At 42.1% G+C, this 27,162-nt stretch overlaps 1 pseudogene across 1 annotated transcript; it reads right to left on the reverse strand.

Annotated features, from left to right (window-relative positions):
- Positions 1 to 5,324: 5,324 nt before the first annotated feature.
- Positions 5,325 to 17,990, reverse strand: LOC311350850 (annotated as a pseudogene). Its single transcript has 3 exons — positions 17,950 to 17,990; positions 7,111 to 7,149; positions 5,325 to 6,598 (listed from the first exon to the last, which is right to left on the reverse strand). The product of its transcript is annotated as an uncharacterized misc_RNA (transcript).
- Between the last annotated feature and the right edge of the window lie 9,172 nt (positions 17,991 to 27,162).

Raw genomic sequence — 27,162 nt, forward strand, 5'->3', positions numbered from 1 at the left:
TTGAGGAGCTAGGCCTCAGAGAATGTTCTGTGTGCAGGTTTAAAATGGGCGGGTCTACATCGAGGACCGCGTTACGTAAAGCGGTCTTACTCACATAAACCCGCCCCCTGCTGCCCTCTAGGTATAAATACATTAACCGCGCACTAGCATTCTGTGGTTTCACCCGTCTATGGTTTTACCGCTCACGAGTCTGATTTGAATTGTCAGTTTGCAGCTAGCTTGCCCGTTGGACCTCTCCGGTGATGGGCGTGGTTTCCTGGCCTGCAGCGCACACGCCCCCACCGTCCTGAGCCAGGGATTACTGCTCATTTTTCATCAACTTTGAAGCATAATTTTATATACTTCGCGATTTTTTTAGTCCTTCAAATTTGGCAGGGTGGTTAATAATATATTTTCCTGTGGTATTATAAACTCAAAACCCATAATTATTTTTGGTTTACCCGGTCTTTAATGTAATGTTAATTTCATCTGCCAAAAAAAACAAAACACTAAACCGTGATTAAACCAAATATAAAGCCTATTGTATTGCAACGGAGATTTGTTAGTGAACGTGTTATCTCTGCTCTATAAGGTGTCCGCCATCCCCTAGTTACGTGATCACCAGCTTTTGTGTATTGGAGGACCTGCTCAGCAAGCTGCAGTCTGCAACTTCTGCGGGAGGTATGTAAGTTACTACAGGGTTGCCAACTCTCACGCATCTGGCGTGAGTGTCACGCCTCATACCCACTGTACACCTCCGTTGACGGAAGAGAGTGGGCGTGTCCGACACATGGGGTAAAACACGATCTGCGTATAACGCGATCTGATTGGCCAACGGAACCGTCGCTGCCTGAAAAGTAAAACTTTTCTCAACTTTTGGACGCAAGAGACGGAGCCGATTTGACGGACGGACCCACAATGCATTTCGGGAGCGTCCCATGTAAAGTCAATGAGATCCGTCGACGGACGTGTACAGTGGGTATGAGGCGTCACGCCTCGTACCCACTGTACACGTCCGTCGACGTCAAATCGGCTCCGTCTCTTGCGTTCAAAAGTTGAGAAAAGTTTAACTTTTCAGGCAGCGACGGATCCGTTGGCCAATCAGATCGCGTTATACGCACGTTATACGCAGATCGTGTTTTGCGTCGGACACGCCCACTCTTGTGGGTATGAGGCGTCAGGCGTTAAACTTTTCTCAACTTTTGGACGCAAGAGACGGAGCCGATTTGACGGACAGACCCACAATGCATTTCGGGAGCGTCCCATGCAGTGAGATCCGTCGACGGACGTGTACAGTGGGCAAGGGGCGTGTGTGACACCCCCTACCCACTGTACAGCGACATATACGTCACCCAATCAGATCGCGTTATGCAAATATACGCAAGTGCACTGTCCAATGAAATCGCCTTTGTTATACAACCCGGGAAAACACAGATGCTTCAAAAAGCCCCCATCCGTCGACGGACGTGTACAGTGGGCAAGAGGCACACGCAACAAATGTCACGCCAAAAAAAGAAAAATACCCGTAACGCCTCGTACCCACTGTACACTCTCGTTGCTTCGAACGAGCGCTAAATTGCTGTGGCTGCCCCCCCCCGCCAGCCCGTAATCCCGTACCACCCTCCTCCATTTTGATAGCGTATGCCTCTATCGTTTAAACTCACCTTCAAGCTTTTGGAGTGGGCTGAGGGGGAATGTTTTAAGACCTCGGCTATCAAGAGCTCCACCTCCTTCTCTTCCAGCCCCGGCTTCCATTTCATGATCGCCTCTGTAATTAGATTGGATTTGTGATCAAATGTTAGGCGTGTCACCAACACTCAGGGGACACATTCTCAAACATTTTTTTTCCTGAAAGCTATTTATCTCTGGAGGATATTTTTGTGTGATAGTAACAGCCCCTCAAGTAACCTTCTCATTAAAAATGAATGGGATTGTATGGATTCAGATGGAGTACACAGCTAATACATCTTGGTCTGTATCATAGAAAGAAAACTGATAAACTGAGGACAATGAGGATGTTTTCAGCTCATGTTAAATGACATCTAGAGGGTATATGCTTTAAGAAATGTATAGTGGTTTTATAATTTTTGCAAACCAAAACACAACAGTATATTTCATACACGTGTATATTAGTTATGCACTTCTTTAATTTGAATCCAGACAATTATGCAATATAGCATGAGTGAGAGTGGGGTTGGTAATGGATAATCCACTGGTGTTGCTCTGCCGTAGTCACAAGGACTTATACAACAACTCCACTGCCAGCTAATTAACTTTAAATTGTACTAAAATGTCAATGGGGATGTCCCACCCCCCCCCCCGCTAACCCTCTATCTGTACCAGCTACATACCTCTGTCAATTGTAACTGCACGATGTGTACAGATGTGTGATGTCAAAATGTCTTGCACTATTTAATTCCCTATCAGGTCTAATTCAAATTCAGTGTTTCAGCAAAAGCACAAGGGCAAAAGTCTTTGGTCCCTTTCACTTCTGAGCAACAACAGCAGGTAATACATTCAAAATATACCAATGATGAAGTGCCTCTGTTAAAGAAAGTACACTCAATATATGAATAAATAGATGTGATGCACTGAAAAAATTCCATTAACAACACATCCTACAATACAAAGACAAAAAAGAAGCCAGGTAGCAGCCAGCTTGTCATGGTACCGAGGTCAGTGATAATGAGTAGTCTTTGGAAGAAACAGATCACATAAGCTAAAAAGTGTAGAAAAATAGCTGAAACAGCTAAATAGATTTGTTTGCACATATTTGGACTTACGTTTGACGGTACTGCCCACTGCTGTGCCAAGCAGTGGCATCTTCCCCTTCTTTCCTCTAAGGCTGTAGTTGCTCCACACATAGTTTGAGGCCACAGAGCGCAACACCCTCCTCACACACTCCCCAGGATTGGACCCGCCAACTAGGCTCAGATGGGAAATCTAAGGAAATCAAACAACCATGGTTAAGGTATTTAATGCAAGTATTTGCATTGTATTTTTCATGTGGTGAAGTGTCACTTCACTATTATTTGTACATTTACCATTTTTTTTGGTGAAATCTCTATTTTCAAGTTGCTCCTCGAGTTCCTTCAGTTCGGCCTGAGTTTGTGCCTGCCGTAACTCCACAGTGGCTTCCCCAGGGTCCCCACGTCGATTTGCCCGTAGCAAAAGTAGAGCCTCTCTCTGATTCTGCTCAACAGTCTCCAACTTTCGGAGCAGAACCTCCAATGTCGCTGTAAAAAATATAAGTTGAGAAGAGAGGAGTGTATTTAGTAGAAGTTGGTGTCATTTGCACATGTATTACCGTTGATATTCTTTGCCCAGATGGGCATTGTTTCTCTTCGGTCACCTAAGTAGTGTGTAAAAAGCATGTGTTGGGTTAGTATAGACAGATAACTGTCATAACCTGTGGATAAGAGTTACTAGTTTGCTTTAAACCACCCTCTCCACCCGCCACTTTACCGTCACCAGCAGAGATAGGCGATGTTGGTGCAGTTGAAGATGGAATTTAATAATCTACAGAAAGTACAATAGTTAATTGTCATTTTTTTGGTTCCAAACTCTTTGTTGTCTTGGCTCATAGAATTACTGTTATATGTCATCATCATTCGTCATCAATATCATACATAACTTTACCATCATTGTCTGTAAAAAGTTGCAGTGATGATGGAAGCGAGTTGTCTACAGAAAGTACAAGATAAGAATTTAGGTTATGTGTTTTTCTTTCAAACCATAGTGTCTTCTTGACTTCTATACAATTATTGGTATTTCTTTTTAACCATCATTCCCTTGCATAACTTTACCATCATCAGTCACAGGGGGTGAAGTTAGTTGTCGAGGCTGTGGGTTAGGCCGTGTAGTGGGGTATTCTGTTTGGGGTGGAGGTGGAAGGGAAGTCCTGAATTGTTGACCTGGCTTTTTTGTGTTTTGTTTCTTTTGATTTATTTTCTGTGTTTTCTTTTCACCTGAACAGAATCATATTAGCCGAACGTAAACAACAGTGTTACAAGTTAACACATTGTTTAGAATTGCTGCTTGCACTTTTAACACTAAGTTACTGCAGTACACAAGGATGTGCAGATATACCATTGTGAATAAATCTTTTGGGTTTCACAATGATGCGCCTCCCTTTGTCCTCCTTTCCTGTCTCCACACAGGACTTTGTCTCCGCCCTCTTGTTCCTCCTGACGGCCTGATCCCAGTCATCTAAACAGGTTAGGTTGACCAAAACAATTTGTGGGAATTTTTAGCTAGAAATCACTCTTTTAAATGTCTTGCTTTTGTGTACATCACCACTTGTTATTGCCGCCCATTAACACACCTGTTGAGGAGAATATTTTTATTGGCCGTTTTAGCCATGTTTTGGGATCATGTAAAGATTTTTACTTTGCCCTCTGTGTGGGGTTGTGGAGTGGCCAGTAGCTGCATGTCTTCTGAAATGGAAAACAAAAATAAAATAAAAAATGTCACAACAGCATTGGTGTTTTGCAGAACTTGCAGAATGTGTGACATGATTGACATAAAGGTTTTTAGCATGTACTTACATCTCCCTCTTTTGCTATCCAATTACTGGCCACAATACCAACAGTCTTCTCTCCTAAAAACTCCACGATACTATACTTTCTGTAATCAAGAACAGAGAATTTAATTTGATACAGTAAATAATTATTGTGTCTGTATAAAAAATTGCAATGATAATACACTGATGAGAGCACAAATGACAACATACTGCAATGTCATGAAGAATGGCCATGAAGATGATTTTTTCTCTAACAGGAATCTTGATAGCACTTTCTTTCAGATTGTCTTTTGGGACCCATCTCAAAACAGTGTCATTGTTCTTGAATTTCAGTCCTCCGACTATTGTGGAGTCACAAGGGACACTGAAAAGTGGCTCTGGGTGCTGGAATACACAGCACAGCTGGCTTCCATCCCTCTCCTCTATGACCTCACAGCATTCGCGGTGATTCAAAATAAAAGAAGAATTGGAGCTCTGCCTACCATACTCCATTGGCTGTCCAGCGCATTCCTCAAGCCTTTTCACCACTTGTGACAGGGGGCATCTTCCACTCCTTACCATCCTCTTTATTTTCTTGAGACAGTTTTCAAATTTAAAAGCGCTACAATTGTCCAATCCTTCAAAAGTCACGGCATCCTCTGCAATGTGCAACATTGAGTGCACGTTGTAGACAAGAAACTGGTTACCGTAAAGTTCTCGGCCTCTCTCAATGAAGAATCTGAGGAGATCAGCAGCATATCTCCAGTGATTCTCGACCAATGCTGGACTTACGAGAATGTTCATTGCCACACTGAATGTCATGAAGTGGCCGAAGAATTCATCTTTAAGGACCCCCTTCAGCACAATCTTTCCGGTATATAACATAAACTGCCTATATTCCGTTGCCTTCCATCTCTCCAGCTCTTTAAGATCTCTCGGTTTGCGTGCAAAGCTGGAAGGGATGTGTGGACGGAGGTTGGTGAGCCTGCTGCTGACCTCCTCTATTTGGGTTGCTGACATCTTGAGGCCCTTCACTCCTCTGCACCACATGAAGAGAAGCCTCTTCATTACACCCAAGCATGCCTGGTGCATGTAATCAATGGGAAATGCTCTGATCATGTTTATGGGCAAATCCAAACGCGGGGTGCTACCATGATGATGCTCGCCCTGTGTCTGTTGGCGGAAGGAGTCGTCGCTACGAGCCTCCACCTCTGTGTCTTGGTAAGTAACTTTCTCATTCCACTCCCCCCTCTGCATACACCGGTCACACCCATAATAGCCTGTGCAAAGTTTTACATTCTTCACAAAAGCCTTCGCAGGAGCATGTGGGATTTTATTGTTTTGTTCCTATGTTGCAGGCCACCGGACAGGAGGTTGTTGACGTCCATCACCATGTCTTCCATGAATTCTAGATTCTGTGGCTTCGCACCTCCACAAGTTAGGGTGATGGGGAAGACTGACACTGGCTTTAAATGGACAGCACAAAGGATGGGCCACATTGTTCTTCCTGAGCTCTTAAACAGAGGTAGCCCATCTACTTTGAAGGAAAGGTCAACACAGTCAGGGACCTGGTCTGCTGGGTATCTCAATAGAGTCTGTTGCAATTTGTCCTTGATAGGAAAATGGACATACTCCATACCAGACTTTGATGTGATCCTGACCTCCCTGGGTGTCTTCAGGAATGTCCTGGTGGTGGATGGCAGGTCAGTGTGTCCGTGACTTCTCAAAAGTTTCAAAAGGTCATCAACAGCATTGTGTTTCACCTGAAACTGGCAAGCCCAGCTAGCGAGGTCAGACGCGAGCAATGCCGGACGCTTGTCGGATGCCTCCAGGTCATCCCCTAAAGCCTCTTCCTCATCAGAGGGATCAACATCCATCCAGTCATCCTCCAAAGCAGAACGATCCTCAAAGGACCCATCCAAGTCCAAGGAGTTGTCCATGTCACAAACAGGCGCAAGAACACCGGATGGACTGCTGGACAAGCTGGCATCAGCCACAGCGTGTTCTTCTGTGACACAATCACTGGCAGTGCTTTCAGCTATCCTACTCATCACTTGTTTAGCTGATCTCCATGAACGCAGGTACTGCCTTGCACGTAACTGTTTTTCCTCACTCATGCTGTGAAATAAAATGTTTCACATTTTACAGTGCGATTGAGGTTCCAATACAATCTAGCCATAAACAATGTATTCTAGCATGCTTCAGACCAAAGATTCATGATGCAAATGCAGGCTTCAGACCAAAGATTTGCAATGAAAATACATGCAACATTCTACAAACCGGCAATATTTTACCACAGATTCCAAAATTCAGAAGGGTTCACACCCATGCAACCTCTATCAACATCACTACCGTTTCCATAACGACACCTTTACTATACCACTCTTTTTTACTAACTAGCTTGCTGGTGAAGTTAACCAATAAAGCATACTTGTTACGTTCACACAAAGTGGATAATTATTTTCTCCTAATCACCGTAGAGCCTCTGCTGACTTGATTGGCAAGACTTCATAAACACTGAAGTAAAAGTGTTGTAACTGTAATTCAACATGTCAAATGTCTTGCGATGAATTGCAACGTTCAATTCACACTGCAACTTCTGTCTGCAACGGAAGGCTTTTTATACATACCTGACAAGAATGAGGTCAACAGGGACTGGGGGTAATGATCTATAATGCAAAAAGAAATGTATAGGAAATGAATGTAATTGTTTTGATTAAGCTTTTAAACAGAACAGTTCATGATACACACAGTGTGTGACAGTAAAGGACTAGGCCTAGGTTTTTTGCAGGTAAAGAAGATCAAAACTGAAAGGTCCTAGAAAACATTGGGCCAGGTGGTTTAAAGGTGCCATGACGTGCCACCAGGTGTGGTGTGATTAGCTGTTAGAGGGCGTTTTGGAAATCTGCCCCTTATGACATCACAGGTGGGCGTGTCCACCTAAATGTTTGACTGATAGATGAGCAACGCTTGCTGCAGTCCAATGGCTAGGCTGATCTGTCCAGCACATATCTAGGTGGACACGCCCACTTGTGATGTCATAAGGGGCATATTTTCAAAACGCCTTGTAACGGCTAATCACACCACACCTGGTGGCATGTCATGGCACCTTTAATGGTGCCGTGTTCTGGCTTTGCATGACCTCTATACAATTGCATTACATTGCTATACAATTGATTAGCCTATTATAGTGATTGGTAGATTTCTTTAAACTTGACTGACAAGTGATCACAAGCTCGGATTGGCGCTATTAATTCAGGATTAGTGTGATTGGTAGATTTTTATTTAATTTTTTATAACATAACGTCACACAAGCGTCCTCCTAGACTGGGTGCGATGCAAAAAAGATATCGCATACTGGGTACCCCCAGCACGTTCTGCCGTCGATTTGAATTCGCTCTGCAGCAGGGGCTTGAGAGGAGCAATACATTTATTTCTGTTCTCGATGTGGTTTTACTTGAGCCAATCACCAAGCTGGCTTTTCCCCCTGGTGCGCTATTGGCTGGTTTAACACAATAACTATAGGAAAGCGACGGCAAGCAGCTTTTTGATCATTGGTCTGATTGGTTGAAGGACTATCCAATTGCGTACAGAGTCATTTGAACTACGCCACTATATCACGCCTCTTGTGCTGCTGTCTGCAGACCGAGGGACACATAGCTAACCAAATGCTTATGAACTTCTTGCAGTTTGGTAACACCTGCCATTTGCTACCTATCAGATTTTGCTACCTAGTAGTTCTGCACATGTGCATGATGACGCAAAATACACATGCTGTACCCCTGAAATCTCCAATAAAGATGTTATAATTAGGGCCGGGACTTTAACGCGTTAATTAAGATTAATTAATTACACAATAATTAACGCGTTAAAAAATTGACGCATTTTAATCACACTTATTTTTGCACCGCGGAACGTTTCTCACTGGATGAGTTTCAGGCGGACCGATTATACTGGAGCACCAACTACGAAGTAGCTTATAGCCGTTTCTCAATACCAAGTACGCGGACTACGTTCTCGCGGACTTGGAAGTACATACTTGGCAAGTCCGGACTTTCAAGTACAGACTTCCGAGAACGCGAGTACGCACCTGCAATTGGAACAGCAGCGGACTCGATGATGCATTCTGGGATATTTAACGGTCCCAAGTCCACACGAGTCACCTCCGATGCATCCTCGGTAGAACGGCCTCATCGAGAACGCATCGAGAACACACACGGGTTTTACGACAGTACTCGCGTACTTGGAATTGGAACAGTGCTTGGGCTACCACTGATGACGTTTATCGAGAACGCAAGTACACGAGAACACACGAGAACGCGAATTGAGAAACGGCTTATGAGACCGCTTTGGTTGGCCCCGTGGATGGGAAATTTTGTTACAAAAAACGAACGGATGGAAGTGTCGATAAGAGCATGGTTGTGTGCAAGCTATGCAACAAGGAATTCACATATCACCGCAGCACAGCGAGCCTCAAGTATCACCTCAATGCAAAACATATAGCAGCTAGCGTGGTCACTGGTCTGTTGGACTTGAACAAAAATAAACAATATTTTTGTTGCTTAAGCTTATGTATTCAGTCATTATTCAATGGTATACTAAAAATCGATGTGAAAAAATTACTTCTCACTGTTCTCAGGTCAAATATAATATCAAATATAAATAAATATGCGATTAATTTCGATTAATTAATTACAAAGCCTCTAATTAATTCGATTAATTTTTTTAATCGAGTCCCGGCACTAGTTATAATACAGTATCAAATTATGCTCCCCATATTCTTACAGTGTACAATGACGTGATTATGTAGTGGGAGCATCGTTTGATGGAGGCAGTTGGTCTACAAATGAAATATGGTACCAAACACAAGGGAGCATTTTTTTGATAGGGTAGTTGTATACATTGTTCTGCCAATGTATGTTACCTTGTCAGACTGTCGATTCATGCTACCCTATCAAAGAGTGCTACCTTATGTGTCAGGTAGTGTATTTAATCTGTTGACCAACTGCCTCTATCAAACGATGTTCCCACTACAGAATCACGTTATTGTACACCCATACTCATCCCAGGTACACTGTAAGAATATGGGGAGCATAATTTGATACTGTATTATAACGTCTTTATTGCGGATTTCAGGAGTGCTTATTTTACACCAATACCACTCCGCGGATCAATAGCGTCATCATGCGCATGCGCAGAACAAACAAGGTAGCAAACTCTGATAGGTAGCAGAAATTGGCAGAACACCCGGCTTGACGGAGTCAAAGAAGACATGGCGAGGAATGGAAAGCTACGGTATGTAGCTATCCTTTGCTTAGACCGTTGTTTTTTCGCGCCATGTAGTCATTGCCCTGTCATTGCTCGTGCAACAGCATTAGCTTCTAGTTAAAACAAATAAATACATCTTGACTGCAAGCGACAGAGGCGGGAATCTTACGCGACAGAGGCGGGAAACATTAGCAAGTTGTGGTCATTGCACACCCGAAAGGCAATAGGCGATAATTCCAAGTATAATAAGGCGCAATTAATGCCATCTTAAAACTGTTAAAGTCTGTTAAATCATAATTGACCCTGAATGACAGGATAAATGTGACGGCAATTTACAGAGCCTACAGCTGGCTCACAATGGCATTTTATAGCAATGCTGATAGCCCTATCGGCCTGTTAAATTAGCCAAGTAGCCTGCTAAAGTTTAAACACTTCTTGTTGTCTTCATCATACTTCCTTCCTTCCCTGTCCATTAGGCATGGGCGATTCGCGAACGATTCGTTCAGAACGAACGAATCCCGAAGGTGAACGACAAGAACTGATTCCCAAAACAAGTGAACTGATTCTTCTATTCCTTTTTTTAAACATATGGTCACGTAAATAAAATATACGAATGAAGCTACTAAGCTAGCTTTGTCTCCCCGCGACCTTATATTGATTGAGTCTAAAACGTTCTCAACGTTTCAGCCAATGAGAGCAGGTAGCAATCGCGTTGCCGATTGGGTAATAAGGCACCACCATACAAGTTAACTCTAACGTTCGCTGTAGGCTTCAATATCATGCAAGCACTTTATATTCGTTTTATTTTTATTTTGCTTACATCACAATTGCATGCTTTAATAAAGTTTTTTTTTTTTTTTACCAACTATTACGAGTCTCGTTTGGTCTAGTAGGGAATTCGCGCAATGGTGCGGCTTGCTTTACTTTGAAGACGGCGACGCCATTCTACTCTAGTGCACCTTTGTATTTTAAGGATTTTTTTTTTTTTAAAGCACGTACGTGCTTTATATATATATATGCTTAATATTTACACTTAACCTGGGTAATTTCGCCACAACATTTAGAAAGTTAAGTAGGCTAAATGCATGCTTGATTAACATTTATTCCATTATTTCACCAACCATATCCCCCTGACACACTTGGTATGGGCCGAGTTGTTCGGCACCAACCTTGAACATGAATTTGAGGGAGTAGATGGGGGGGGGGGGGTATATTTTTGATTTATATTCTAATGTCAAACTTTTTGTTTACAGAACTTAAACACAAACAATAAATACAACTTTTTTATTAACTCAAAATCCAATTGCCATTGTTTGATTACACATAAATATTAAATAACTATAAATTGCTATTATGGTTACACACAACCCTCAAACCACCACCCCCCTCCCTTAATGGTTTATCCAAGATGATCTAGAGATCAAACGTGAGTAGGGCGAGGCAGACATTTTGACCTTCAACAATGAATCCATCTCGTAAAAGAAGTGCCGTGTGGAACGAATTTGCTGTCGTCATTGATGTCCTGGCGTCATGCAAGGTTTGCAAAAAGAAAATTTCATATAAAGGAGGCTCGACTGCAAACCTTTTACGCCACCTACGGACCACGCACCCCACAGTCCATGCCAGGCTCACTTTGGAGCCGGGGGGACAGGAGGGCACTTCTGCTGCTGCTGCTGCCATCCCTGCACCACCATCTGCACCAGGAGCCTCAGCACCACCACCACCGCCACCCGCAGGACCAAGCCTAGTGTCTGCCGGACAGACCCGGCTGACTCATTTTGTCCACAGGCCAATGGCTCCCCTGCAGAAAAGGTCAGTTGATGAGGCCCTGATGCTGATGTTCGCAAAAGACCTGCAGCCCTTTTCCATGGTGGAGGATGCAGGCTTCATGGCATATACCAAGGCCCTAAATCCTTGGTACGTTCCACCCAGCCGGAAGACCATCTCCAAAACCATGATTCAGAGTACGAAAAGACAAAAGTGAAGGTGGAGGACAAAGTCAGTCAGGCGACAGCAATCTGCCTAACGACAGACGGCTGGACAGCTCGTACCACCACCAGCTTCCTCGCTGTGACAGCACATTTCATTCAGAACTTTGAAATGGTCTCTTGCCTGTTGGACTGCTTTGAGTTCGGTGAACGCCATACAGCAGCGAACATGGCGGAATCGATGAAGAGGATTGTTCTGGAGTGGGGAATTGAGGACAAAATTGTGGCATGTGTAACAGACAACGCCAAAAATATGGGTCTGATGGTGAAGGTGCTAGGCTGGACTCACCAACCATGCTTTGCCCACACGCTGAACCTGGTGGTTAAGTGCGGCCTGAAGGTCATCTCTGCCACCGTTGAGAAGGTGAAGTCAATTGTTGAATACTTTCATAGGAGCTGCACATCTGCAAAGAAGCTCCACGACACCCTGAAGCAGATGGACCTCCCCGACCTCAAGCTCATTCAAGAGTGTCCTACTCGGTGGAACTCCACATTCTACATGCTAGAAAGAGTCTTAAAATTGAAGGATGGGGTTATCTCAACTCTGGCACTGATAAACCCCAGAATGGTGACATTGTCCGAAGAGGAATGGTTGGCGGTTGAAGGGGCCTGTGAGGTACTGAGGCCATTTGAAGAGGTCACCAGAGAGGTCAGCGCTGATGAGTAAGTAAAATTCATCTTTAAAATGAATTAATTTTTGTTAAAAGCAATAAATAGGGGATAATTAATAAATAGGGGAATAAATAGGGGATAAGTAATAAATAGGGGATAATAATAAAAATAGCTAAATCCATACTAATTATAAACTATCTACAAAACTATATACATTTCCCACACTTATAAATAGCTAAATCCATTACTAAATAATGCTAAACTATCTAAAAAAACCTACAAAACTATATACATAAAAATGGCTAAATCCATACTAAAACTATTTACATAACTTTATACATTTCCCCACAGGTATGTGACAGCCTCAAAGGTCATTCTTCTGGCAAAGGGTCTGCAGAGGGTCACGGAGCGCCAACTGAGTTCAAACCAGTTCGGCCAACCAGAGGTGAAAACTCTGCTGCAAGTCCTGCACAACGAGCTGGCCAACCGTTTCCATGGGCTTGCTCAGGAGGACCACCTAACTGAAGCGGCTCTTCTTGACCCAAGGTTCAAAAAGAGAGCCTTTTCCACCAGCCAAGCAGCCACTGAGGTGGTAGAGCGCCTCACTCGCGCTGCTGCCAGGGTGGTCATCTCCAACCCAGAGCAGCAAGAGGCTGCAGGAGAGGCTGCTGGGGCTCTGCAGAGGAGAGCTGCGTCTGGGAGGAGTTTGATGTTGAAGTCTCCTCTCTGGTGTCTGGTGGGCAGAGTGCTTCAGCTGAAGCCGATGCAACGCTGGAGATGCGCGCCTATCTGGAGGAGCCCTTGTTGCCCCGCTCATCAAACCCATTGGCCTGGTGGAAGAGCCGTGAGGTATTCTACCCCCGGTTGGCTCAGCTGATGTTGTCTCGGCTGTGTGTTCTGGCAACATCTGTTCCATCTGAGAGGGTCTTTAGTAAAATGGGGATGATCATCTCACAGCGTCGGAGCAGGCTCAAGCCTGAAAAAGCAAAGCAGCTGATTTTTTTGAATGGAAATCAAGTTTGTAATTTCTAATTTGAATCTCTTTAATGTTTTTTAAAGAGGACAGTTCATTGTCTGATTAAATGTTTTTTCCCCCAATATGTTTGTTATGTTACATTTGTTACTTTACATATTTTTATTTTCCCAGCAGATATCGCCATTTCCATATAGCCCGGGGTCCAGGCCAGCCCACTTTTACATTCACCCCCAGAGACTCCGAGCGGGAGTAAATTTATACAATGACCGTCGATAAATATCTGATTCTATACGAACTAGTCTTCAAGATTAATGTGTTCTAACGCAATTTTAGTCGCTGAAATGTTGACACAACACACATATTTGACTATTAAATGTTTTACATTTATGAGGAAGCCGAGCTTCCCTTGCAGTCTTCGAGAAATTTCCTCACGTGTTTCACGTGCACTGCTCGTGCTGCTCAGCATATCATCCAGCAAACCAATTAAGGCCTATAAAAGTCTTACCAGCAAGGGATGCATGGGCCTCATCTCTTAACCTCATTTTCTTGCACTACAGGTCCTATTGTCGAGTAAATGTGGAGATTAAGCTATTTAAATACGGGATAATTATTTAGGCCTACAGGAGAATATTTAAACGGGAAGACGGCGAGGAATAAGTTAAAATAAGGGAGACATAGTCCTTCCAAACTATCGTACAAGACTTTAGGGTAACTGAAGAAAGATAAAGAAAGAAATAAAGAAAGATTCTTACGTTCGTTGTTTGGTGCCAGGATGTCATTTGGTGGGTTGTTGGCTGCAGCACGCGTGTAGGCCTGCCACACGTGTATGGTCTTGGTCGAGCAGTGTCGAAGCCGAAGGCTAATGCGACCGTCCGATAATTAATTGCGGTTTTCCGCGCAAAGCACGTGACCGTGTTTGTCCGTGAACTGAACACTGGACTTAAAGTGCGGTTTGCCGCAGCTCAATTAAGGCTGGCGTGCGCGCCGACGGTACCCTTTCGGTAGGGAAGAGTATAAGCAAATGCATTGCGCGTGGGCGTACCCATATTTATAAGCAAAGGGGTGGGGTCAGACACCTGTCAAATGACGTAACAGACCATCTGACTTAACGACCTGAACGAATCAAACGAACGAATCAAACGAACGAATTGTGACAGTGAAGGGAACTGAAAGAACTGATTCCCGGAAAAGAATCGTTTTGCCCATGCCTACTGTCCATTGATGTTGACTTTTAAAAAATGACTAGACTTGAATATTTGTTAAGTGTCATTTGAGTAACATTAGTGTTTAACTAGCTAGTTCATTAGCTATTAGCACATTAGCTAACGCCAGGATATCGTTGTCATGGTGGTAGTAGGCCTACATTTAAACTAAATAGCTACTTCAAATTAACTTACCTTGCCTAATAACTAATAATAAAAGTAATGATAATTTTCGAAATTCTTCTGTATTCTCTTTATTCTGTATTCTCTCTCTCCTGTCTCAAAACCCACAAAGGCAACTTTGAATGTACTAACTGACTATATCGCTCGAGACCTCTAATACCTGGTATTAGAGGTCTCGAGCGATATATTAGAGGTCTCGTGCGATAAAGTCAGTTAAATATCAAATTCTATAAACGTCATCGCATTCGCGGGGGTCGTATTGTTGACATTCCTGACATACGCGACACGCGCTACCTTGCCAGTGCAACTTATTTCCCAGATGATTTGTCGTGTAATCCACGGCTGTTCTAACAGCAATACAAAATCATCACTTATTTTGTATGGAATACCAACAGTGAGTAAACGGGAAGGGAAAGTAACTGAGGATTTGAGCCAGCGTTTCAACCTTTTTTCTGTTCCAGTATTTCATTAATACACAGGATCAGATGTTATAATACCTTGTGCCAAAATCCAAGGAAAACACATATTCAGAGGCCCCTGTCCAAACCAACCTTACAAGCACGCTGGCTACCAAACTACCAACCAAAGGTGAAAAGAAAAGAAAAATAAATAAATAAATAAATACAATACAATATACCTATCCTATCCTATGGCTATCATAGCCTAAAAAACAGCAATGCCACCTTCAACAGACCCAGGCTCCGTTTAAGTGCAAGCTCCAGGTAGTGACAATGCCCCCTGACCAATCCAACCTTATAAGCACATTGGCTACTAAGCTACCAACCAAAGGTGAAAAACACACGGCAACTAGCCCAACTAACAGCAGTAAATACAGCAGTATGCAGTAAGCAGAATATCATTGGGGTTATCAAGTGGGCACCCTCTTTCACAGATGTATCGTTAAGTTAGGCCCACGACACCTCCTGAAGGCTTAACAATGAAACCAGCGTCCTGGATTCACCCCCCTCAATGCTACCACCACATTGCCACATTTAATGCATCTAAACACTCTCTTGCATCGTACCCCTAGCCCTACCACTAACCCTGACCAAACAAACACGTTAACACAATAGCACACGTTAGCACATCTAGCTTACCTTAGCTTGGTAACCCCAGGAAGTATGTTTTCTCCTTACCCACAGCCATTCACTTGCTCGTTCTGCTGCCACGGACATGCTACTAACCGCCTGCCTCAGACTTCGTCCACAAATACCCAGTTCAGTCAGCAAGCTAATAGCAGATCTAGCCATGAACCCCCGTGCACCGACTTCAATAGGTCTTAGTCGTGTAGACCAGCCTCGCTGTGCTGCCTCTCCAGCCATCTCAGCATACTTCGCTTTCTTAAGCTCATTGGCTACTTCAACTCTGTCTTCCCAAGGAACTGTAAGCTCAATAAAATAAACAATCTTCTCTGAGTCTGACCACAATAGCATATCTGGTCTTAGCCGAGTGCTAACGATGTGTGGAGGCACAACCACCTGCTGAATAAGGTCCGCCTTCAATTCCCAGGCTCCTCCATTACTTAGCTGCCCGACTCTATGCCTGCCTCTAAATGGTCTAGCCTTTTCCCCCTGACGCACAAAGTTAATTTGCCTACCCTCTTTACTAGCGGCTGCTGAATTAGCTTCTCTCCGTTTAACATCAACAGCCTCTGCCAAACATTTCAATACCTGATTATGACGCCACGTATAGCGCCCCTGGGAGAGACTTACCTTGCACCCTGATAGGATATGGCGGAGGCTGCACACACAGGAACATAGTGTGCATGTCTCATCCTCACCAAACCACTGATTTAAGTTCTGGGGAGATGGGAGAACATCATAAGTGGCACCTATCATAAATCTGATCCTGCTAGCCTCCATGCTCCATAGATCTCTCCACTTTATCTTCTTCTTCTCCACTCCCTCCCAATTCACCCACTGCCCTTGTTTAGCCTGTGCCAGTGTTCCTTTTGCGTCACGTTGTGTGATGATAGAATTCTATATATTCGGGTTTATAATATAGTAGGCCTATATAATAAATGATATATATATATATATATAATTTAATTTAATTTAATTTGTTGGTATAAAAAAGGTCTTATTTCAACTCAATTGTGATAAATCTCTTGCATGACAATGTAAAATATTTTGATGGAAATCAACTGTAAAGTTAACCAAGAATGGTAGGCCTATATAATCTAGCCCTATGGTATGGTAATGGTAGGCCTATATAATCTAGCCCTATGGTATGGTAATGGTAGGCCTATATAATCTAGCCCTATGGTATGGTAATGGTAGGCCTATATAATCTAGCCCTATGGTATGGTAATGGTAGGCCTATATAATCTGCAAGAACTGTAACAATAAAGGCCCGGGGTAAACGTGAGATTCCATGGGGTCCTTCAGATGAGATTTAAAATATCTATATATATATAGTGAAATTATTTTTTACCCCATATCGCACAGCCCTACCAACATGTGCCCTTCTGTTGTACCTTTTGATTAATTGGTTGTAAAACAGGGTATGAAAAGGCTTGAACTGATCACAAGATCCAGTATGAAATTAAAGTTTTCATTTCAGACATGTAGATATCAGCCTTTAAGGCATTTTGTTATTCAATTTCATTTTTGTTCAATTCAACCACAAAGAATAGACCACCAAATTGCAATGTACTGTGTAAATCCAAAAAAAACCTAATACAAATATAAAAATAAAAAACGTTGACATTGAGATACTTACTTATCATGTGTCATGTGCCTACTGTATAAGAATAATCTTAAAGGCAGCTTTCTGTAACTTACGATTACCACAGGTCACGTGTTAGGGATATCATTTTTTTCATGTGGTTTTAATGGTGTCATAAATTATAACATTAGAATAACAACAAAACAACAAACTGTAAAACTAAATGTGGAAATGGTGCCATCGACTTTATTTGTGCATGCACATAAAAATGTTGAAGCAAAATAAGATTTAGGTAAGCATAGACAATCGACTCTTAATCAAATGTTATGTCAAAGGAAAGTTTGCATTATCAATGTTTGGTCTCCTCTTTGCCAGTAATGCACAGGCTGCCAAGGGCAGCATGGACATTACTTGGTCACTCACATCTGGTGCAGCTGTGAGCTACTCAGTAAACTAGACACAATTGTTCTTGTATAGCTGTCCTTGCACACTTTTTCATTTAGCTTGACATGTTATTCAACTGTTCCTCAGCATAAGATATGTGTGTGTGAACAGAAAATATTAAATTCTTACCTTTTTTCTTTTTCCAGGGACTGGACTGAAGACGCTGGGATCCACCAGCTGGGATGCAACAGGACATTTTCACAACCCTGACTCAGCAGCAACTGCTGAGCTAGCCTCTCTGCAGCTTAAGGATAACTTCAGCTTGATCGAAAACTGAGGGGAAATAACCTTTAGGGTCTATTTGTGTTTCCCTGTCCATTATATACCTTGTGAATCACTGTTCTAAATGGGAGATGCCAACCAGTCTTTGTTTGTCGTTTAATTTTTTGAAATAGCCCTTTACATAGTTCTTCTAATTAGGCAAAATGTCCATAGTGCCTGGGATTGTGATTAGTAAATTATATACCATGGCTGTATTTAATTTGTGCTGCACCATAAGCCTTGTACATACAGCCACCAGCTTGTTTCAACGTATCTCCTGTCATGGCATTTATTCCTATGTCTACCTGTACAAGTGGAAGCATTTGGATAGGTTATCACCTTGGACCATGGAGAGTTTTAGGGTGTGCATGTGAGTTTATGCTGTGTATTCATCTTTTTTTGGTGCTCTTGGTCCTTTGTGAAATAATTTGGTTGGCCTAGGCCACAATGTTTCATTGTGTAAGGTTGTGTTTCGTACACTTGTTGGGTTTCAGTTCTTTCGTTGAAAGAATATTGGCAGTGGTAAGATTGCGTACCTGTAAAGCAGCCCTTGAATAGCGTTTTGGTGTGGCTTGATATAAGCACGTTTGTGAGGGAGTAGGCTTTTTTGCTCATGCTGTCTATTGTTGGCGGGCTTGGATGTAATCCCAAGTGGTTATTGGGGGTCAAGCAGCGAAGCTGCGAGACAACCTATTGTTTTTGTAAGTATTCCTACTATTATTATTATTTTCCTGACATTGGAGTCTATGGCAGCCCATAGAACCCCATGGTAAAAAGTTGTGAAATTTGGCACACTGATTCAGGACAGTCCCATAAGCCCTCACAGCAAATTTGAGGTCGCTAGCCCATGAGCTCTAGCGCCACCAATAGCTCAAAGTTGGACATGCATTCATGTTCATAACTTTTGACCCATTCATCCAATATTCACAAACAAGGCATCATTGGAATCCTTGGGCCAAGCCGAGTTCAACGCACCCTATGACGTCATTTTGCGTCAGGATAGATTTTCCGCCATCTTGGTTTATGTCAAAAACCTTCAAAATGTTTCACACATCACAAATTTTGTCAAATCATCTCGAAACTTGGCACAGACCATGGTCAGACCATGCTTCACAAAAGTTATCCAACAGATTTTTGAATTTCAAAACCGTTTGGCCGTGACACCCAATCAAATTTGACCGCAAAGCCTCCAAACAGGAAGTAAGCCAATTTCTCAGCAGCCCTTTGACATATCATAACCAAACTTGGTACATAGACCCATGACACCATCACAGGGACGCTCATTAGGTTTGGTGACCTTTGACCTCTAGGGGGCGCTATAATTAATGAATATGTGTTTTAACTCCTCTCTCTTCACATGAGTATATTTCAAACAAATTTCCAATGTCTGGTGATACTATCAGACCTCCCCATAGAGCTGGTAAATGAATTGTCACGAAAATATACATGACAGCCAATCAAATTTGACCACAAAGCCGCCAAACAGGAAATAAGCCAATTTCTCAGCAGCCCTATGACATATCATAACCAAAGAGACCCATGACCCATGACCCAAGACCCATGACATCATCATGGGGACACTCAATGAATTTGGTGACCTTTGACCTCAGGGGGACGTCAAACAGGAAGTGAGCTCATATCTCTGCAAGGCCTTCATGTATCCAAACCAAGCTTGGCTCATAGTCTTATGACCCTATCCTGATGATGCCCAAATAATTGGGCACCATTAACGCCTAGGGTTGTTAGCAGCAAGTCTATTCCGACCCTTAGAAAGCGACTTCAATGTATTTTCATTGTGATAACCATTTGCCAATAGCTTTCATTGTCAGTAAAATGATATCTAATCATATGCATTTTATCATTGTCATCATATACTGTGCTATATAAAACTGACAACATATCAATAATTAAATCATCACTTAAATCTGACATACAGCATACAATCAGAACACTTCATTTATTTCAATGTTTGATGCGCTGAACAGCGCTCATTAAAGGGTAGACACTCCACTCGTGTGGCGACAAGCGGCACTGCATGCAGAATGCAACAATGACGTTATTTACCATTCCGCCCACTTACAATATAAACGGAATTCTTACTGGATTAGATGCTTCATGAACCACCTCTAGTACGTTGCGTCTCTGTCAGGGATAAACCTTGTGTTGAACGTTTACCACTCTCCAAGTCATACCTAGCCCGAGACGACCATACCACAAAGGATCAAAATAGTTTTTCATCATTACCTGCACAAAAGGTAATCAGATAAACAAATGAACAACAACCACGACAGCAACCCAAACGTGCACGTCAAACGAAAATAGCAAATCAATCGAAGTTACAATACTGTGTCATACATTGCAAGAATTTGATTTATAGGATGGCCAATCCAAATCTTGATTTATTTGGTATTGATTCATTCAGAGTATGTTCACTTCATCCTGATGGTAATTGGGATTGTACCACAGCTTAATTAAGACCCAGTCAGTCAATGGTAGGAAAAATCAGGAAGAGATTAATTATCGTGGTTAATACTAAGAGATAGACAGCATCGTTTCTGTTAAGCCACTCTAAATAAACAAGCAAGTAGTCAGGGTTTAAACATATAAGTGATGAGTGGTGTGGACAATACTGAATCATTCTTCAATTAGTGCTAACCTGGCAATCCCTAGCAGAAAACTACTGATAAAAGGTAGTAACAAACACACACACACCACCTGATTCTAATACTCTCAATGCATATATACGACATTGTTATGTTGTCTTATCCATCTTGTGACATGATATCGTAGATACTATACAAACTAATGCGATCTTAAGGAACAACAATTCAATTCAATTTTATTTGTATAGCCCTTAATCACCATTACAGTCTCAAAGGGCTTAACAGGATAAATATTTATGACACCACCATTTACCCAAGGGCAAGAAAAAACTCCCTTGAAATTAGCAAGGAAGAAATCTTGTGAAGAAACGCATAGTAGGGGATCCCTTCTTCCAGGGATGGTCAGGAGTGCAATGGGTACCATAACTGACATACAGGTAAATACATGCACATCATATTAAATTGGTGATGTGGTGCTGGCCGGTTAACCATGAGGAGAGTCCAGGCATCCAGTCCAGTCACCGCAACACGCTAGAATAGACAAAATAGTGAATTAGAATGGAAAAATACATAGTGGGAATGTATAGTGTATTAACAAAAGCACAAACAAGCCCAAAATGTGCATGAACACTGAAAACGCACCTTTAAAAAATGAAGGAAAGTGATCTCACAAGACCATTATGGACAGTCAAACTTCTAGCAGCAGTGGTTTTTGTAGTTCAGATTGGTCTTGGAAGTTTGGGATACAGGTAAAGATGGATGAGCTCAAGCAAGCTCCAACGACGGAAAACGCAGATGGCTGTGTAGACATAAGAAAGCATGTTCATTTGTTAACAGTGTGTAGTCATTTACAGCATATGCCATTCAAATGAATAACATTTAATTAATAGCCTTTGTGGTTATTACATAATCCAATAAGATCTCTGAATATTTCTTATGACATTCAAGCACCACTGGTGGAAAAGCTAGATGAGTGTTGTGATGGCTGGAGGAGTTCCTGCAGCAGCTCATCAGCCAGTTCATCAGGCTGATGAATGGCACCTGGTGGGGTGTGGCCTGGCCGGAGCAAAAGGCTCAGCACTGGAACATTCATTCTCCCTCTAGACTCCGGCTGGGGTGGAAGCCCTGCTCCACCTGTGGACTCTTTTGTTCCATCTTGTACTTCATTTTTTCTAACTCCTTTTCATGTTCAAATTTCAACATTAACAATTCCTTTTGCTGTTCAAAGGTTAACCCCGGCACAGAAGTAGTAACACCACTCTTACCATCATCGACCATCAGGACTCCTTCCTCCTGCAGATTTGCCTGTACAATACTCATGATGGTCTCCCTTGTACGTCTGGCATCCACAGCAACCGAATAATGATGTGCCACCTTGAGAAGCTGCTCCTTCGTATATTGCTCTAGTAACTCATAAGAGGGACATTTAATGAAATCTTCAACCCTGGCAGCCATACCTGAACCCAACCCAACAGTCTAGATAAACAATACAGAATGTGGCGCCCCCACTGGGTCCCCCCTACTAACTGCCTAACCAAAACCTACTTAAACTCAACCCTAGTCTTCAGTGGCATTGCTGAGTTCGCCAAGGGCCCTCCCAGGATACCACCCAAAACAGTAAAGGCAAAAAAAAACTGCAGCAGAGCCTCTATTAGGGACTGCTGCTACGCCTAACAGAGGGGAACACCAGTGAAAAAATTTGCCACACTTACTTTATCTCCAAACTCTGTACTTACCAACTCAGTATACGTCTCCACCAACCTGCATCAGCAGACCAACAATTCCTACCCAAAACACTGGCTTTAGACGAGCCCCCATTTTGTCACGTTCCATGTTCCAGGAACTGGACAAAAGGTGGAGAGACAACTGAGTTTTGCAATTTTAACAAAAATAATTTATTAATGAACTTAAAGACAACTCAAACCAAGACAAAACAAACCAACAAAACAAAGAAACAAAAGAGTCCACAGGTGGAGCAGGGCTTCCACCCCAGCCGGAGTCTAGAGGGAGAATGAATGTTCCAGTGCTGAGCCTTTAGCTCCGGCCAGGCCACACCCCACCAGGTGCCATTCATCAGCCTGATGAACTGGCTGATGAGCTGCTGCAGGAACTCCTCCAGCCATCACAGTGTTAACAGGCTTTATGACTGAAGAGTTCACAAGAGCGATTCTTACTATCTGTTTCTGAAGGTCTGCACCACACGTGAAAATAGATGAGTTTGATCAGGCGTCAACGATGAAAAAGGTAGATGAGCAGCAACAGGTATTTCTCTCTCAGCAGGCTGCGTAAAACAAAGCATGACCATACATTAACAGTGTTATGCAGTTTATATGCAATTCATATGAGTACTTTTTAATCTACAACCCTTTTTGGATGCTCATATAATCTGATCTCACAAGAGTGTTTCTGTCAGACTTCTTACGTATGTATAGTGTTTGTAGTTTACACAGGTCTTGCATGGTTGAGCCATAGAAAAAGGTGGATAAGTGTCAAGACGCTCTGGTCAACAGGCTGCACAGGCAGAACAAATGGCACTGTCATATTTAATGTGCAAAGAAGGAAAAGAAGATAGATACTCACATATTGGTACTGCTTTTCATGACAAAAGATGCTTTAACAGCATTGCAAAGTCCATGACTTTGAAGCTGTATGTCCTCTGGGTTCATAAGCTGAGCCAGGTTTTCTGTCTGAGCGTGTTAGACAGCCTTCTCTTGTCTTACAGAGTTACTCTGCATGGTCAGACCATCCTTTTGTGCTACTTAAATTGACTTGTAAACAAATACATCTCATATACCAGCAAGTATATCCCAATACAAAGAAAAAATTAAATGCACAGAAGCGACTGTATGACTGTTTTTGCCAAACAAAACTGCTGTGCAGAAAATAATAAATAATCCCAAATGCAAAACAAAGATAATACATCACATAGGTTAAAAAAGAAAACAATTAAAACATCCTGCCCTAATCTAACACTTTTAATGCCTATTATTACTTTTACACAAACTAAATGATCTGTACTACTTGTTAGTAGTAAAGTAAGCCCAATCTCTTTGCTTATAACACCCTGTTTACAGAAATGGATCACAAGTAGAAAGCGTTAAATACAGGTGTACATTATGCCAATTATTTGCATCACTCTAGTGTAATGTTCTGGGTAGTGTTCTGGGATGCAGTAGGCAAATCTCTATTTTGTTAAGAAAAATGTGTCCTGATTTATCCTTGAAAAGTCCACATCAGGTCTGTAGAGGTAGCATCACTGCTTAGTGTTCAAAAGTCATTGTAGTCCTTGGCAACATTTGAAACTACATTTGTTTGCCGTTGCTTTGTACTGATTAGTAGCACAATACATCATGTCTTCACGGATACCGACAGTGGTGAACATGAGCAAGCCACTTCCAGAAATGGCAAAAAAAATAATAATAAAAACAAAAATGCTACATTGGGCTTTTCTGACCTGTCTCAGCCTTACAAAGGCCACATAACTCATACACAGTAAATATCACACATTGCATGTAATGTTTCAGTATATATGAACTGATCCTGTGCTCGTGGACTTTTCCCATCAGTTTAAGATTCAAGAAAGATTTCAACATTACAGATAACACCAGATTGATGGTGCACAGACATGATCCACTGGCATGGAAATGAATCCTAGCATTACTAATAAAATCACCTTAATAAATATAAACTCACAATCACGTTTTTTCTTTGGCTTTGTGTTGAAACTTCCATTACATTGCTTGCCTTCATACACATCCATTCTATTTTCATGAAGTATAAGGATTAGAAAACACTGTTTTTACTGCTGAAAACATCCTCATTGTACTGGTGATATATTCGACAAAATTGATCAATTAAGAGGGCGCAAAAAAGACAACATAAATAAAACAATTCAAACAACTACTATTGATAATGCATATCACTGCCTGATTGGAAGTTCCAACACAAAGTATCATGTCCTCCCCCCCCTTGTTGCCTTGGTGAATAAGGTGAATAACAAAAAATGTAAACAGGGTCTCTTTTTTGGCCATTTTCCAAAAGAAGTTGCACTTAAGCTGTTTTTTTTTATTTTTTTTGGTTTGTTTTCACCATCATGTCAGACTACTATCAATGTACCATAAAACATTTTGGTATGTTTTTCTACCAATCAGCTTGTCTTTAAAGACCGTGATGAAAACAAGTGTCCTATCATTTATCCAACTATATTATTATTATTATTATTATTATTATTAATTCATTTTTTGGATCAAAATTTCATTAGTTTATAACATACAAAACATACAAACAACAACAATATTATTATTATTAATAACAATGTAGGATTCCTATTATGCATATAGCATTATTTTCTTTTGTTTTTAGTTGAATTAGGGTGTTTTTTGGTCTTTTTGTGTGTGGGGGGTGGTGGTCACAATGTGAAATCACTGTGGAACCACACATCAGCATGTCTTTACCATTATTTGCAACTTCTTTTGGAAAATGGCCTACCCTTACCCTCCCATCCACTGCAAGAAGCCGTCCGGTGTTAAGCTCTCTCCTTGCCGTACCCACCCAAACCCCAGTTGGCGGACGGAGTATATGTGGAAGTGATAACAACACATAATGTATAACATAATGACCGGTTAACATATTCCTGAACATCTCACGTTCTTCTAATGCAAAACAATGCATCACAACAGTGAGATAAGTATTGCTTCATGAAAACTGAAGTATGTCGGTACAACTTCGACAGTAACATCTCCTGCATCTTTACAGTACACGTGATCGATCAACGTACCTTTTTCAGTTGTGGCTGTGTGCACATGTTGACTGTACCCATGCTGTTCCAGTAACTTTGCAATTGTAGACGACACAAAGATATCCTCATTGAAGTCTCCCATGATGAGTTTCCTCCCTGGATGATTGTCGAGGTCAGAGACGAGCTGTAACAAATTTTGTCGAAAGGCATCAATCTTATAAGAGCTGGGTCTGTATACAATGACAGCAATCAAATTAACATGAGGTATCTCAAAGTTTCTCCCTGGAATTGACACCCGCACATCAATTTTGTCTGAAGAGTACATGCCAACACCACCTCTTTGTTGTTGTTTCAACTCTGCAAAGACTGGTTCAGAATCATCGTAACAGTTTTCTCTTGGATTGTGATTGAACGTGTACCCTGGAAGTCGCGGCTCTTCGGAAACTGCATTGAGCCACGTCTCTGTTAAACAAATACAATCAGCTTTTGTGAGGGACTTGTGTGCTTCAATATCCTGAATGTGAGCATTTAAACTCTGTACATTATGAAGAGCTATTGTGCACACAGGATTCACATTAGACAAAACCGACATTCCATAGCTGAACTTTTGCATGCTTTCGAGGGCAGACTTAACTTTCTCGTCACAAAATATAGCTGACTCTTTAAAGTCCTCAATTATCAGTCCACTGAGAGTTCTGACACGACTCAATGCAACATATGCTTGACCTGGAGCAAACATCTTTTTGAGTGATACAACAGCCCTGTCAACAGTTAAGCCTTGAGATTTGTGTACAGTTTGCGCCCAGGATAAACCCAAAGGTAGCTGAATTCGAAGTCCTCCACCAGTCGTCACTTGGTCTTCTTGTTTTTCCACCACTGATGAACGTTCAAGAACCCTGTTTGACTTTGATCTCTGAATCTTACCAACATTAGGATCGTCAAAGTCAACATGGATAGCTACAGGAATGTCGTTATCTTCTTTACCTCTGATGATTTCCACAACTGTGCCGCATGCTCCGTTTACAAGGCCGTCAGACACGTCTATGTTCTTCTTCAACATGACCCTTGCTCCAATGCCCAACGAAACGCAGTTTGGCAAGCACGAATTGAAAATCTTTCTGTGGAGGCCGACTTTCCGCTCAATTCTTCCGGTTTTAGGATTCCGTACAAAATCATGAGCCTCTATGCTGATTGCGTCTGGACAGGTGTCGTGGAGTCTCTTCACATTATATTCATTGACCTCTGCGTTTGTAGCGTATATGTGAATGTCAGTTGGGTCTTCACCGGTTTCACGCTGCTTCAGTGTGACAACATCATGGTTGCTGAGCGGTTCCTTCTTTTTATGGAGTCTGAGGCGGTTTAGCATTCCAGCAAAGGCAGCATTTTCTTGTCTAACAACTTGGGTCAGCTCAGCGACTTCAAAGTTACCTTCCCACAGGCTGGCTCCGTTGTCAGCATAAAGAGGTGTGCCTTTTACAGGTCTCAACTGGTAAAAGTCACCCACACAGATCACAGAAACATTCGCAAACAGAGAATAATCACCGGTCTGCTTGATTTGACGTAGTCTACCATGAATGTATGTCAAAAGACGGTGGTCAACCATGGACACTTCGTCAATGATCAGGATTTGCAAGTTGCCCATTCTGCTTCGTAGAGAATTCACTTTCTCATCCCCGAGAGGTTGATAAGGTATCTTGACATTTGCAGCAATGGAGAAAGTGTTGTGAATGGTCGCGGCAC

Source organism: Micromesistius poutassou (assembly GCF_964030765.1).
Source record: "Micromesistius poutassou genome assembly, chromosome: 7".
Taxonomy (NCBI): Eukaryota; Metazoa; Chordata; class Actinopteri; order Gadiformes; family Gadidae; genus Micromesistius; species Micromesistius poutassou.